Consider the following 13,198-nt stretch of genomic DNA (forward strand, 5'->3'; position numbering starts at 1 on the left):
ATTATATAGGAAAGAAAGGATTCTATTATAATTTTAAAGTTATTTCTTACTTTTTCCGCAAAAGAGCCATCGGTTTGATTATGTAATAATTCTTTCGTTGATGCTGGGTTTTTCTTCTAAATTGGTGATTTGTAGTCTCTTAATCGGAATGTTTTTGGTTTCTTTGGTGTTTTGACGATCTCTGGAGCTTCTTTGGTTGTTATTTTAGCTTTCATGGAGACGTTCATCTCGTTGTCGACATCGGTTCTTGTTGGAAGTTGTTCGTTGGCTTCTGGCAGGCTTGATGATTTTTCTTCGAATGTTTTCAATTCGATTACGACTGGTTTTTCGTCTTTTCTGCTGGTCTGGCGAGGTTTCAATAGAAATCGGCGGACAGTTTTTTGTATGGCTATCCCCCCAATTATAAGTGATATTATTCCAACAGTTGATACTGTTCCTATAGTTATCTTCCGACTAATTTCTTCTTTTTGATGATCCAGGGCAATTAGTGACATTTTCTCTTCGTTTTCTTCCAATCCTTGGCCCCAAGGTTCGAATTTGTCGATAATCGTAGCTGGATCTTGATTCTGTGCGAACAAATTTGGAGCTGCGTTGTTGGTTTTCAGGCTCGAGTTTAACGTTTCTAAGGATAGGTTAAAACTCGGGGCAATGAGGTCTATCTTTGTTGATTCTCTGGCAATCCCACGAATAGTGTATTCGTTACACGTCGCTTGGCATCCCTGATGGATATGTATCAGGCCGGTGCTATTAATTACCTGATTTTCGGCAGTTTGTCCTGGACATCTCCATTGAATATTTTCCTCCTTGCACGTCGAATATGCCCAGGTGTTTTTCTCGTTCATTATTATCCAAGTTAATTTGCATTTTGGAATTATTCTTATATTACAATTCCGTAGATTTTTGGTTTTCGGATTCATCAATAATTCCATCTCGCAATCTACCTCGTTCACCAACTTGGTTGTTTTGGACAAGAGGTCTGGTGGGCATGCCATGTCTGGTCCGATTGGCTTGCAGTTGTTGATATAATCTTGTTCAGCGAGAAAATATTCATCAAACGATGGTTCTGACACGAGATATTTCGATGTTGGTTGAATTGTCAATGTTGATATTTGGTCTCCTACTTTCTCAGGCTTGGGAAGTGATTTTAGCTCATATGCTAACCATGGCGTCTGATCGAATAGTGGAACTGTAATTATTATCAGGAAATGTCCATTTGTTTTTCCTGTTTCCACTGTGGACACCCTGGCTAGTGTATTGATGTCCATGTGATTCAGAGGTTGAGGTGGGTTCAGCGTCGGGTGTTTTTTCATCATGTCAGCGGTTGCTTGATGCAGTTGTTTGGCTGACACTGTTAAATAGGTGAGTCTACCCCATTTTGCTTCTTCTATAATCTTTTCTGCGTTGTTTAGAATACGTAGATGGTTGGTCATCAGGTGAATATGTTCGTCTCCAGCCATTGAGAACAATTGGATTCTTTGTAGATCGCTCAATTGTTTATTTATTGCATGCTTGAGGTAGGCTGATGTTCGGGCCAGTTCCTTGATCCTCTCGGTTATGTTTGATTCGTGTTTAAGGATCTCATTTATTTCACTCTTGATGATGTGAGTGTTGTTTTGGGATAGGTGTATTAATTCCCTATTGTTTTGATATAGGTTGTCTATTTCCTTGATGATGTGCTCTTTGTCGCTGTAGTCCATGGTCCCAAACAGTTCTCGAGCTATTGTACCTACGAATCCGAACCAGGGGGCTCTTTTTGTGCGGTTTTGTGAGTCGAATTCTTCTAGTTGTGGGTCCTCGAGGAGTTGTTTTAGCCGATGTTGAGCTTGTTGAAGTTCTGCTTGTATTTCTCTATGGCTGTTGACCCTCAAATATGATGTGCAGATTGAATGATTGAATTTCGTCGAGCATATTCCGTAGGCTTCCCATAAACTTTGATTCGAATGTGGGTACATATTCACCAGTTTGTCGATGTTGATTGAACTAATGAGTTGCCATTCTTCGCGGATCAGATGTATTTTCTTGAATGGGTCGTAGAGTAGGCCTGGGTTGGCCTCCATTGGCTTTATTTTCGTTTCTCCTGCGCTCCATGCCAGATACCCCAGTCCCAAGAAGAGAAGTAGTACGGTGTTCATGTTGAAATTGTATTGGCTCTTATATACTGAAACAAACAAACAACTTGGGTTTCTTTTTAGTCAAATTTTTCGCGGCTGGCTGGTTTAGCCTTATTCGGGTGGAGTAATTTTCGTTTCCCATTTTCTTTTTCTATTATTAAATTTCCCATTTCATTTATTTCGACTATTTCGTATGGACCGGTATAGTAAAGGTCTAATTTATTTTTTCTAGGTTCCTTCAACGTGTATATGAGGTCTCCTACACTAAATTTTGTTGGGTGTATATGTTTGTCGAATCGGATTTTAGACTCGTGTTTAGCTCTCGTTAAATTTTCCGCAGATATTCGTTGAATTTCGGAAATTCGACTAATTAAGTCTGCTAGATAATCGTTATATGATTCGATTTTACTGAAGTCCGGAAATTGAGTTGGACTTCGGGCTTTTCTTCCGTACAAAATTTCGTATGGTGTAAATTTTGTGGCTGTGTGCACGGTGGTGTTATAATTCAACATTGCCATTGGGACATACCGATCCCAGTTACTGAATTTATCTACATAAGCCCGGAGGTAGTCGATTAAAGGCTGGTGAGATCGTTCCAAGGCTCCGTTCGATTGTGGATAGTAGGAGGAAGTTGTTATTCTTTGAATTCTCAGTGCTTTGGCTAGCTGTTGAATTAATTTGCTTGTAAATGAGGTGCCCTTATCTGATAGAATTACGCGAGGGCACCCATAAAGAGCGATATAATGATTTAACAGGGCATCTGCAACAGTTACTGCTCTGATATCAGGGAGAGGAACTGCCGCAGCTGCTTTAGAAAAATTATCCTGGATCGTTAGGATGTGTACATTTCCGTCAGGGGTCATGGGCAGGGGTCCTACCGTATCTATACTAATTTTTTCGAAAGGTTCGAAGGGTGTGTCTGTGATGAACATAGGCTGTTTGGTTTTTATTCGCGTGAGTTTATTTTTCTGGCATATCTCGCATGCTCGTATATAATTGTAGATTTTATCTTTCATTCCTGGCCAGTAATATTTTTCGCGAATACGCAATATGTTTTTACCACACCTTTGTGGCCCCCTATTAGGCTGTTATGATTTTCCTCAATTATTTTTGTTCGAAGGGATTCGTCTGGTACCTCGACGTTCCCTTAGCACAAGGTAATTGTTATTGGACAGTCTCTTAGTTCGTGTAATAAATAGGCTTTTATGTCTAAGTCGTCAAATTCGTCCCCCTGCTTTGCACAGCGAAACGAATGAATGTCGTGTTTGTACATTGACTGTCGAAGATTTCTCAATCCTTCGATCAGGTCGATAGGGTCTAATTTTTCGAAATGTTTTGTTTTGATAAATACCGTAAAGATTTTACAACGACCTAGCTTGGTGACGAATACGTCCCCCTTTGTAGGCTTTGAGGCGTGAAGGTCATCGGCATTTATAAATTTTAAGTCGCGGAGCAGCTTCGCTACGGGTTTTATTATTTCGCAATCAGCTGCTAAAAAGTGTACTAAGTGGTCTCGAGCGTAAGTAAGCCCGCCTCGGCTGGTTGAAAATTTGATTTTTATGTCGGACCCTTTTGGCGGTATACTTTCGTCTGAACTCGAGGGTGAAGATATTCTTGGTCGATGGCGCCTTTCAGCAAAAATATCTTCAGCCTCTTCGAAAGTTGGAGGGTCGTAGGCGACAAATGGTGGTCCGAATCGGCTGTTCCCTACGTCATCCCCCACTGTTTTATTCCCGCTTGTAGTTGTTTCGCGTCTAATTTTATTGGAATTGCTAGGCTTTTCCGAATTGCTAAGTGATTTAATATTATTATTAACCTGTGAATTATTTAGTTTTGATTCCGTTTCGATAAGTGTGTTATTGGGGTTGGCCGATACGGTTCCGGCCCTTTCGGTTATTGCTTCGCCGTTTTCGTCTACGATTTGGCCGCTAACATGGTCATAATGGTTCCCCATGGCCGCTAATTCATCGGGAATGAGGACTCTTCCGAAGATTGGGGTTCGGGGTTCTGGACCGTCTCCTAAATATCCCGCGAATCGCGATCTGTTTACGTTCTGGGGAGTGAAAGTATTTATGTTTGACTCGTTTCTATCGTACGTATCGGTGACGTTTCTGAAATTAATGTCGTCTGTTTCAGTCGAGGTCTCTGGTTCTATGATGATGGGCTTTTCTGCTCCGCTGGAATCTCCGCTTTTTCCGGTTTCTTCTGGACTGATATCGCTGCTTGATCCTTCCTCAGGGTTTTCGCTGTTGTCTCTTAGAAATTCGTCGACATTAATTTCGGTTGCAGTGTCATTGTCTAACGAGTCTTCTTCATTACTCCAGGGTGGAGGCATTTTGCTGAGTGCTTGGCGGATTGTTTTTGCTGTCTCAGAACTTGTTCGTTTTAATTCGGCTAACTCTTGGGGAGTGTAGTTGAATATCGCTTCTTCTCGTCGGATTTTCTCTAGAGCTCTCTCCCGATGGGTGTTTTCCGGTGGTGGCCGTCTTTTGAGGAGTTCATCAAACATTTCTATTAATTCGTGCGTTGACCGTCGTTTTTTGTGGAACCCTCATTTCGCTGTCACTTTCAGTTGCTTCATCCTTCTCTGCCTCGTCGTCCCCCTCTTGGCCAATGTCAGGTGTTTTATTACTTGTGCTTGGTCCTGGCAGGAAAACCTCGTCGTCCCCCTGTTCTTCATTTCCGGCTTCTTGAATCTTCGGATCTTCTGAGGTTATATCTAGATCGCTGGTTTCGTGATAATTCACTTTTGGTGGGACTCGTGTTTTTCCCATTTCTCTTTTCCTAAGTCGAGAGGCAATTGTTTCTCTTACTTCGGGAGCGCTGCTGACTCGTGGTCTATTTTTGATTCGATAGGGCGACCGGGGCGTTTGACCGATTGGATCGCCTCTTCATCCGAGAGATTTTTATTTAATCTTTTTGGTTTTGTTAAAGCAGAAATCGGTAACGCTAGAGGATTATTTTCGGTATTATTATTTATTGTGAGTTCTGGAGATTCTGGACGCCCTTCCGGGTTGTAAGAGAGCCCTTCCGCGTATTGCTCGGTGATCTTATGCCGGACTACGACGTTAAATTTGTATCTACTTAATTTAGAGCGCCATTTAGCTTGTCTTTCGGTGACAGTTGCGCTATCCCTTAACCAGGTAACGCAAGGGCTACTGGTTATTAGAGAAAAATGTTTTTGTAGATACGGTCGGAATTGTTGAATTGCGTAAACTATTGCAAGGCATTGTTTTTCTACGTCAGTGTATCGGGTTTCGGTGTCGTGAAATACCCTTGAAACGCAAGAGACTATTTTTCTCCATCTTTTTCCGGATCGTCCCCCACTGTCGTCGCTTGACTGAGAATTCCGGATATTCCCGAGTCCGACGCATGGACAGCTAGGATGAAAGGTTTGTTAAAATCTGGGTATTTAAGGAAAGAATCTTCGCAGAGGGCATTTTTGATATCGTCAAATGCCGTTTGCGTTTCTTCAGTCCATATGAAAGGTTTCGTTTTTCGCGTAAGATCTGTTATGGGCTTAGCCCTTTCCGCAAAATTTTGGATGAATCTACGATAATAATTGGCGAGTCCCATAAATTTTCTGGCTTCTGTATGATTTCTAGGTCGCGACGCGTTTTTGAGTGATGAAATTTTTTTCGGGTCTGGTTTTATACCCTCTTTTGTTATTACGTGACCCAAATAGTCTACTTCCGGGCAGAGAAATTTACATTTTTCAGGTTGGAGAGTGAGACCCGCTTCTCTCAATCTATTGAATAATCTTTGCACTCTCACCCCATGTTCTTCTAGGGTTTTACCATAGCTAACTAAATCGTCGATATAAATAAATAATTCCGTCCCTTTTAACCCGCTTAAGGTGGAATCCATCATTCGTTGGAAGATAGATGGAGCGCATTCTAGGCCAAAAGGCATGCAACAATATTCCCAGTGGCCATCTGGGGTCGAAAATGCCGTTTTTGGCGCATCCGCGGGATGCATTGGGACCTGGTGGAAACCCATGGCGAGATCGAAGACGCTGAAGAAGTTAGCGTCGCCTAACTGGTCTAAAATATCGATAATTAGAGGTAGAGGATAGGCATCTCCTCTAGTGATTTTATTTAGTTGCCTGAAGTCGATAACCATTCAATATTTTTTTATAGAAGGATCATTAGATTTTTTTGGTACGATCCACAAAGGTGAGTTGTATGGAGAATTAGATTTTCGAATTATTCCCTGTTTTTCGAGATTTTCGACCTGCCTGGCGATTTCTTCCCGATGTTCTGGGGGAAATCGATACTGTTTTATTCTCACCGGTTCATTGGTGGTGGTTTCAATCCTGCAGGTGAAATTTTTCGAGCAACCCAGCTTGTCTCCGGGAAGATGAAAGACGTCGTGATTTTTTTCTATGAGCTCTTGGACTTGTTCTTTTTCTTCTTCATTTAGATGACCTAGGGGTATTTTCTGAAGTATGGTCTTAATGCGTACTTCCGGATTGGCTATACGACTAGAATTTTCGATGGAAGGGTCATCGGACTCGTCCCCGTCTGAACTAGGGTTACTGAACTCGAAATCTTCGAGTGCTTGGGGTCCGATGTCTATGTCGACTGGATTTGAATTAAGATTAATGACCATACACGTGGCGTAACCGTCCTCTACCTTGACGACGGCCTCTCCTCCAAGGACTCCATCCGGAAGTTTCATTCGAGGGAGATATCCCTCGTTCTTTTCGAAGTCTTGGACTGGTATTGCTACTACCATTTTCATACGAGGTGGTAATGTGTAGCTTGAAGAGGGCTTTGTTTTAAGGCTAAAAGAGGTTGTTTTTGTTGGAGAAGATAACAAAACCAAAGTTTGATTGTCATACGAGATTTCAGCTTTTTCGGTTTCAAGGAAATTGTTTCCCAGGATTCCCACTCCGGGAATGGTAAATCCTCCCGACAAACCTGAAATTCGACTTCGATATTGAGAATTTTCAATTTAACTACTCCTAGGGTCTCAAAGGTACTGTCGCTGAGACCTCGGAATTTCCTAGCTTTTCCGGTGTCGATAATTGTTTCAGGTTTTAACGCGGATACATTGATGAGGCATACATCCCCGCCTGTATCGATGAGGAATCGCTGGTAGTTACCTAGGAGCAGATTACACGAGATATATACCTTTGGCCCAGTTCCTAGAGCGAGGATCTTTTGCTCGGGGAACCTTCGTGGGTGGATGATCGGTATTGGTTGAATAGGTCTGTTTTTCATTACTAGAGTATTCCAGTAAAACGAGATAGTTACGCGATTTTGAATGAAAAATTCATTTCCGAGAATAGCTTTATAACCGCCGGGTGGTTTTGGTACGAGATGGAACGTGATTTTAACTCCGAATATTTTTAGACTGATAGAACCGGTTATAGGCATTGAGCTTGTAGCTATACCTCCAACTACTCCTGTATCTTCAATGTTACAGGGGACTTCGTCGCACAGTTCTTCGATGCAGAGTAAGTTAAGGTCGGAACCGGTGTCGAGAAGGGCGTTTACTCCGCCTTTTCGAAGTCCTGGACTACGTAGATGGACTGTAGGGCCTCTTCCTGTAGTTAGGCACTTTGGTTCGTCCTCGCCTGGGCTCGTAGCTCTCCTGCGGTCATCAATTGAGGATTCTGCTGTCCTGCTGGTGACGTCAAGTTGTTTTGGATTGGTTGTTGTTCTGGTCTCGGTAGAGACATTGGTTCCGTCATAGTCGATTGATGTTCTAAGACCTGCTTCTGGGAATTTTGCGGGATTGATCGAGGGTATTGATTTTGATAATTTCGGTATTGACTCCTTGGATATTGCTGATAATTGTTGGGAGTCCTCGCTGAAGTAGACGGAGACTGGACGGGCATACTCGCCATTGCCTCCGGTTGACGAGCGCCCGATCCGTTTAAAGGATCGTACGCGTCTCGACGTTCTCCTTTTGGGCAAAATGGACAGTTACAAATTATCGTTGGGTCCGATTTGTGCCGTAATTTTGCCTCTTCCGAATCTTCGTCTTCTTCAAAGCGTACCGCCCTCTATAGGACCTGGTACTCCTGGATGAAAACGATTTTGGTTATAATTTTGGAAAGGTCGCGGTTGATAATAATTTTGAGTCTTAGGCATATATTGTGTATTTCGCTCGGTTCCGAACGTGAAAGTAGAGCCCATCATTTGTTGTTCTACTTGATAACCCGCGCCGTAGTGACTGTCAGGAGCGTAGTCTTCATATGTGTCGGGAAATGGGTCATCGTAATACCGAGGAGCGCTTGTTCTTGGACCTTGACTATATTCTTGATATGCCAAGGTGCGGGGTAATTCGCGATAATTACCACGATCGTCATAATCACGAGAAGATCTCGGCATTTGCGGATAATGTCGGTTACCATCTTGTCCGGGTCGTCGGTGAAATTCCACTGAGGGTGGAAGTGATTCTCCGGGAGTGAGTCCATCATCTCTCATAGATCGTCTTCGTTCCGGTTTTCTATACGCGTCGTTTTCGATGGCGAGATACATGTCATTTAACGTTTCGGCTCTTCTTATTTTACATAGGCACCGTAAGAAGTCTGGTAGGTATTCGTATAGGGTAGTAGCCGCTGTTTTCTCAAATGTACGTTTTACTACGGCCCTATCAGCTTCGGGAGCATTGAGCTCTATACGACGAACCATCTCGCTTAACCGGTAATAAAAGTCTTCGATGTTTTCCGTATCTTTTGGGGCCGCAGCAGCTAGATTTTTCTGCCACGTGATATATGGGTCGCCTCTTTTGAGTTTTCGACCTAGGACTAGTAAGATATCTTCTACCGAGCCTAATTCGACATGTTCAACCAATCTCTTGGCTCGTCCATATAGTTTTTGGGCTATACGACGGGCGAAGAAGTCTTGGTTGTCTGCTGGGATGCACGGTAGCCAATTTCTTACTATCCCATTGAACAATTCGAAATCTTTTACTGCGTTTGGCCCTTCCCCGTTAAAATAGGGGAGGGCATCGTGTAGCTCTTTGGCCAATGTTTGAATTTGAGTGTTAAGAAGTTCCTCGTTTATAGAGGTGTTTACGCGGAAAGTTCTCCTAGCCATGATTCCGAACGGAAAATCGTTCGAACAAGGGACAAAAAACGTTCCTTCTTCGTCCTCGAAGGGTTCCACGGTTCTAGTGTAATCTAACTTGAAGTAAAATTTGACTATTCTGGGTAAACTTTGAATTTAGACGAAGGTTGGGAAGGAACTTTTCGCTCGAAGAACTCAAAATAAAGGAAAAATTAAAAATCGAATTTTATTTGATTTAAATCGCGATGTATTTTTATCGGTCACTAGGTAAGTAGGTCACAGCTGTTGAGTGCAATAACCGGAGGGAAAGATTAGCTATCGTGTATATAGAGTTACAGAATGTTGAGTACGGACGGATAGACACGGAAGAGTTGAAGGACGTGTGTTTACTATAAGCAATTTCCAGATAGTAATAAAGGAAGAATCAAATATTTTACTCAGACAGTAATGAATAAAATTGAAAGGAAATTCTAACACCTTGACCAATTCCTAGTTTCCAGCAAAAAAAAATTTTGAATTTTATTATTAGTTTTATATAAAAAAATTGAATATAAAAAATTTTAAATATAAAAATCTCAGACGAAATTTCAAATAAGATTGGAGTAAAATTACACCAATGTATGAACACTAAAGCCTGAAGTTAAATTTAAATTTCGCTTACTCAGCGGAATGTAAGATAATGAATTAATGTAAGTTCTATAACAAGATTTTATAATAACAAAAAAATTTCTAATAGTTTTCTATTTATGTGAGCTCTTTGGAGTTCAATTTTCGAAGATTTGAAAGAAAGATGAGCGGATAAGAATTTAGGTTTTTAGGTTCGAGGTGGAGATTTAGGGTCGATCGGGTGGAGTTTGTACTCGAACGGCGCTTTGATGGGGGCTTGGGTTTGGCGAATCTTTAATATTGTTTCGTAAAGTTCCGCGACGGCTTTAACGTTTTCTATAATCTTTGGCCCACCAGCCTTTTTATCGGTGACGTTCTTCGCGGGTTCAGTATCTTCTTCCCAATATTTAGTTTCTATCAACGGGCGGTGATATACCTTGCCGTTGATAAAATCTGAATGAACTTGTTTTAAGTGATATCGATAGCCCGAACGTCTATTCTTTCCCATCGGCTCTTTAAAGTTTTCAAAAAAAAATTCTACAGCATCAAAAATAAAAACGTCAATTAGTCGACGCAGTAACCGATCGCAAAACCAAAATTTTGTAAATAAATTGATTTCCCCAAAAAAAATTTTTATTTTAAAATTTCGGGTCACGAAAATATAATTCGATTTCTAGGGGAAGGGAGAAAAATTTCTTATGGTATTCGTAACCGTGTACCCAAAAAAAAACTTTTAATATTACAAACGAGGGAAAGAAATTTCAACAAAAATATTCAGTATCACAAAAATTATATACAAAAAAAAAAAAAAAATGTTGTTATTCAAATAGTAGCATCTCGTGTCAGCAGAGATTCCGAAGAGAAAGGAAAAAATTTTATATATATAAAAACAAATAGATAAAAAAAATTTCGAATTTTTAAAATTTTCTTTCTTATTTTGGTAAAAATTTTATTTTTAGCCAGATAAAGTGTGATCGAGGGAAGGTGCTAAATTCAAAGCACCCTTCCCAAGAGTTAAGTTTTTGAAAGTTTTCTCAGCTAAAGAAAGTGCTGTTAAGCACCCTTCCAGAACTGGAAACCTTTGTGTAGAGAAGGTGCTAAATTCAAAGCACCCTTCTCGTAATGTGTAAGTATAAGTGTAAAGGGTTCAAAATAATTTTTACCCAAAATAAGTCCTTGTTAACTAATTTCTAAAAATAGATTAAAATGATGAAAGACAAAAATGAACTTCTATAAATAAAATTCGAGTAATAGAAGTTAAAATAGTATCCGTAAACTGCTTAATTAGTAAACAAAAATTCTTTAAACGGACGTGCAATATTTCTGCTGACAAGAGATACACGTGCGAGTTCCGCGTGATGCGAACCGCACCTCGAATAAAGAAACGTCAGCGAATCTTTATTTTATTATTAGATTAAGAAAGGAAAATTAAAGGAATGAAAAAGATAATGAAAAGAAATGATTTTATTTTAAATTTTATAACTCCAAAAAAAAAATGCAAACTAAATTCTTTAGTGAATTATAAGAAAATTTTGGTGTGAACAAAAAAATTTGTTAAGCAAAATTTTGAATTTCTGGAGTTAATGATATATATGAAAAGATTTTTCGAATTTTAAATAAGACTTGAAAATTTATAAAATTTAAGAATAAAAGAAACTGATAAATTTAGTTTTTAAGAGAGAGATTTTAAACTGTCAAAATTAAAATTTACTTAACAATGGAATTTACTCGATTTTAATAAGAATTTAGATAGTTCGAAAACGAAAAGGAGAATAATTTTTAGAGAATTTAAATTTTCTCAAACGAAAGTTAAATAATTTCGTACTCGATATCCCACCGCAGCCACCAGTGTTCTTTATGTTATGTCCAAGGGCGTTTTTAGAGCGGTAGCGTAAACGGTGGAGGTTTGGACTAACAATTTAAAGAATACACAACGGAGGTTTTAATTCCGTTGTTTTAATTATTTATGTGGGACGTTTTCGAAGTACGAATTTACCACGCCTTCGTTTGAGACTGTTCACGGATTTATTGAGAGTAGATGTACTTACTGTTACGGGAACTTTATTGATGGTCAGATCCGTGATTTTAGGGCAGCTGTTAGTGCCTGTTCCTTGATTGGGCCCTTTGGTTGGTTCTCGCAGCGGATGGAGTAGGGTGGATTTGGGCTGCTTATATTTCGGGCTTCTTACTTTATGAAATGACTTGTTGGAAACTGATTTCACTTTAATTGAGATTTATTTTTATAAACATTAAAACTTACACTTTCACAATTTGAATTTTTTTTAAAGAATTTAATTTAATGAATTTTAGTAATTTAAATGAGCTAACGTCCTCCAGTCCCCCGTAGGGTAAAGTGCGCAAATTTAGCTTTTAGAGATACTTTATTTAAACTTACTGCCCGGATTCTCGCCTAAGTGTAGAGCAAATTAGAACTTTGAGATTCCGGTTCTCTAGATTTTTAGAACTAATAACTAATACGTGGCCTGCTGATTGAACCGAATCTGAACTCGTCTTAAGTGCAGCGCAAATTAAGATGAGTGACTTTTACAAGGCACGGGTCCGTCAATTAAACGCGGAAGTCGAATTAATTGCTCAAAGACCAATACGTGGCCTGCCAGTTGAACCAAGTCTGAACTCGTCCTAAGTGCAGAGCAAATTAAGATGAGTGACTTTTACAAGGCACGGGTCCGTCAATTAAACGCGGAAGTCGAATTAATTAACAAAAGACCAGGAGCGGTCTCCGTTTCTCGTTTTTAAATGCTCGCGGTGCTGAGTTTGCAGGAGTCCCCGCTATTCAACCAGCAGTCACGTAGCTTCTATTTTATTGTGGCTTTCGCGCATGGAGAAGTCTTCCATCTGCGCGGCTGATTTAAATATAAAAAGAAAAAAATTTACGGGTGGACATAACAAAGCTTATTCAATAACCTTTAATTTCTGTACCAATCTGATCTCTTTTACTAATTAAATCACTCATTAAAGCTGATTTACGCTGTCACAAATTCGCTAAAAATGTGATTTTTTTTGTTCTCGGTTCAATAATTTTTGAATGCCTCACATTATCTTATTTGTGTAAATTGTTTCTTAAAGCTCATTAAGCTTCAATTTCCATATCTATACATTAGCTTTAGTCATTTATTGTAGAAATAATAGCATTGTTTTAATGAAATTTTTTAGTAGATTTCATATAAATTCACGATAGTTTTACTGTGAATTCACGGTCTTTTCACGATAAATTTAGGATCGTTATGCAACCGCAAAATCACCTCACGATCACACAAAAATTTATCGTGAAAAGACCTTAAATTTACCGTGGAACTACCGTGAATTCATCGTGATACTATCGTGAATTTATCGTGAAAGTATCATTAATTTACGGTAATCTCAGCGTTGCAAAAATTAATTACTTTTAAGTGCTTTTACCGTACTTTTTCAGTGTAGAGTTCATATGCAAAAAAAAGG

The 13,198-nt window shown here is 39.7% G+C and overlaps 1 protein-coding gene across 4 annotated transcripts in view; it reads right to left on the minus strand.

Annotated features, from left to right (window-relative positions):
- The window catches only part of LOC141536652 (uncharacterized), a 230,481-nt gene that overhangs the window by 203,883 nt on the left and 13,400 nt on the right, over positions 1 to 13,198 (minus strand). The gene's annotated exons all lie outside the window — the stretch shown is intronic.

This window comes from Cotesia typhae, unplaced genomic scaffold (assembly GCF_013202065.1).
Source record: "Cotesia typhae breed Kobodo isofemale line unplaced genomic scaffold, CoteBio_Ctyphae scaffold_152, whole genome shotgun sequence".
Classification (NCBI taxonomy): Eukaryota; Metazoa; Arthropoda; class Insecta; order Hymenoptera; family Braconidae; genus Cotesia; species Cotesia typhae.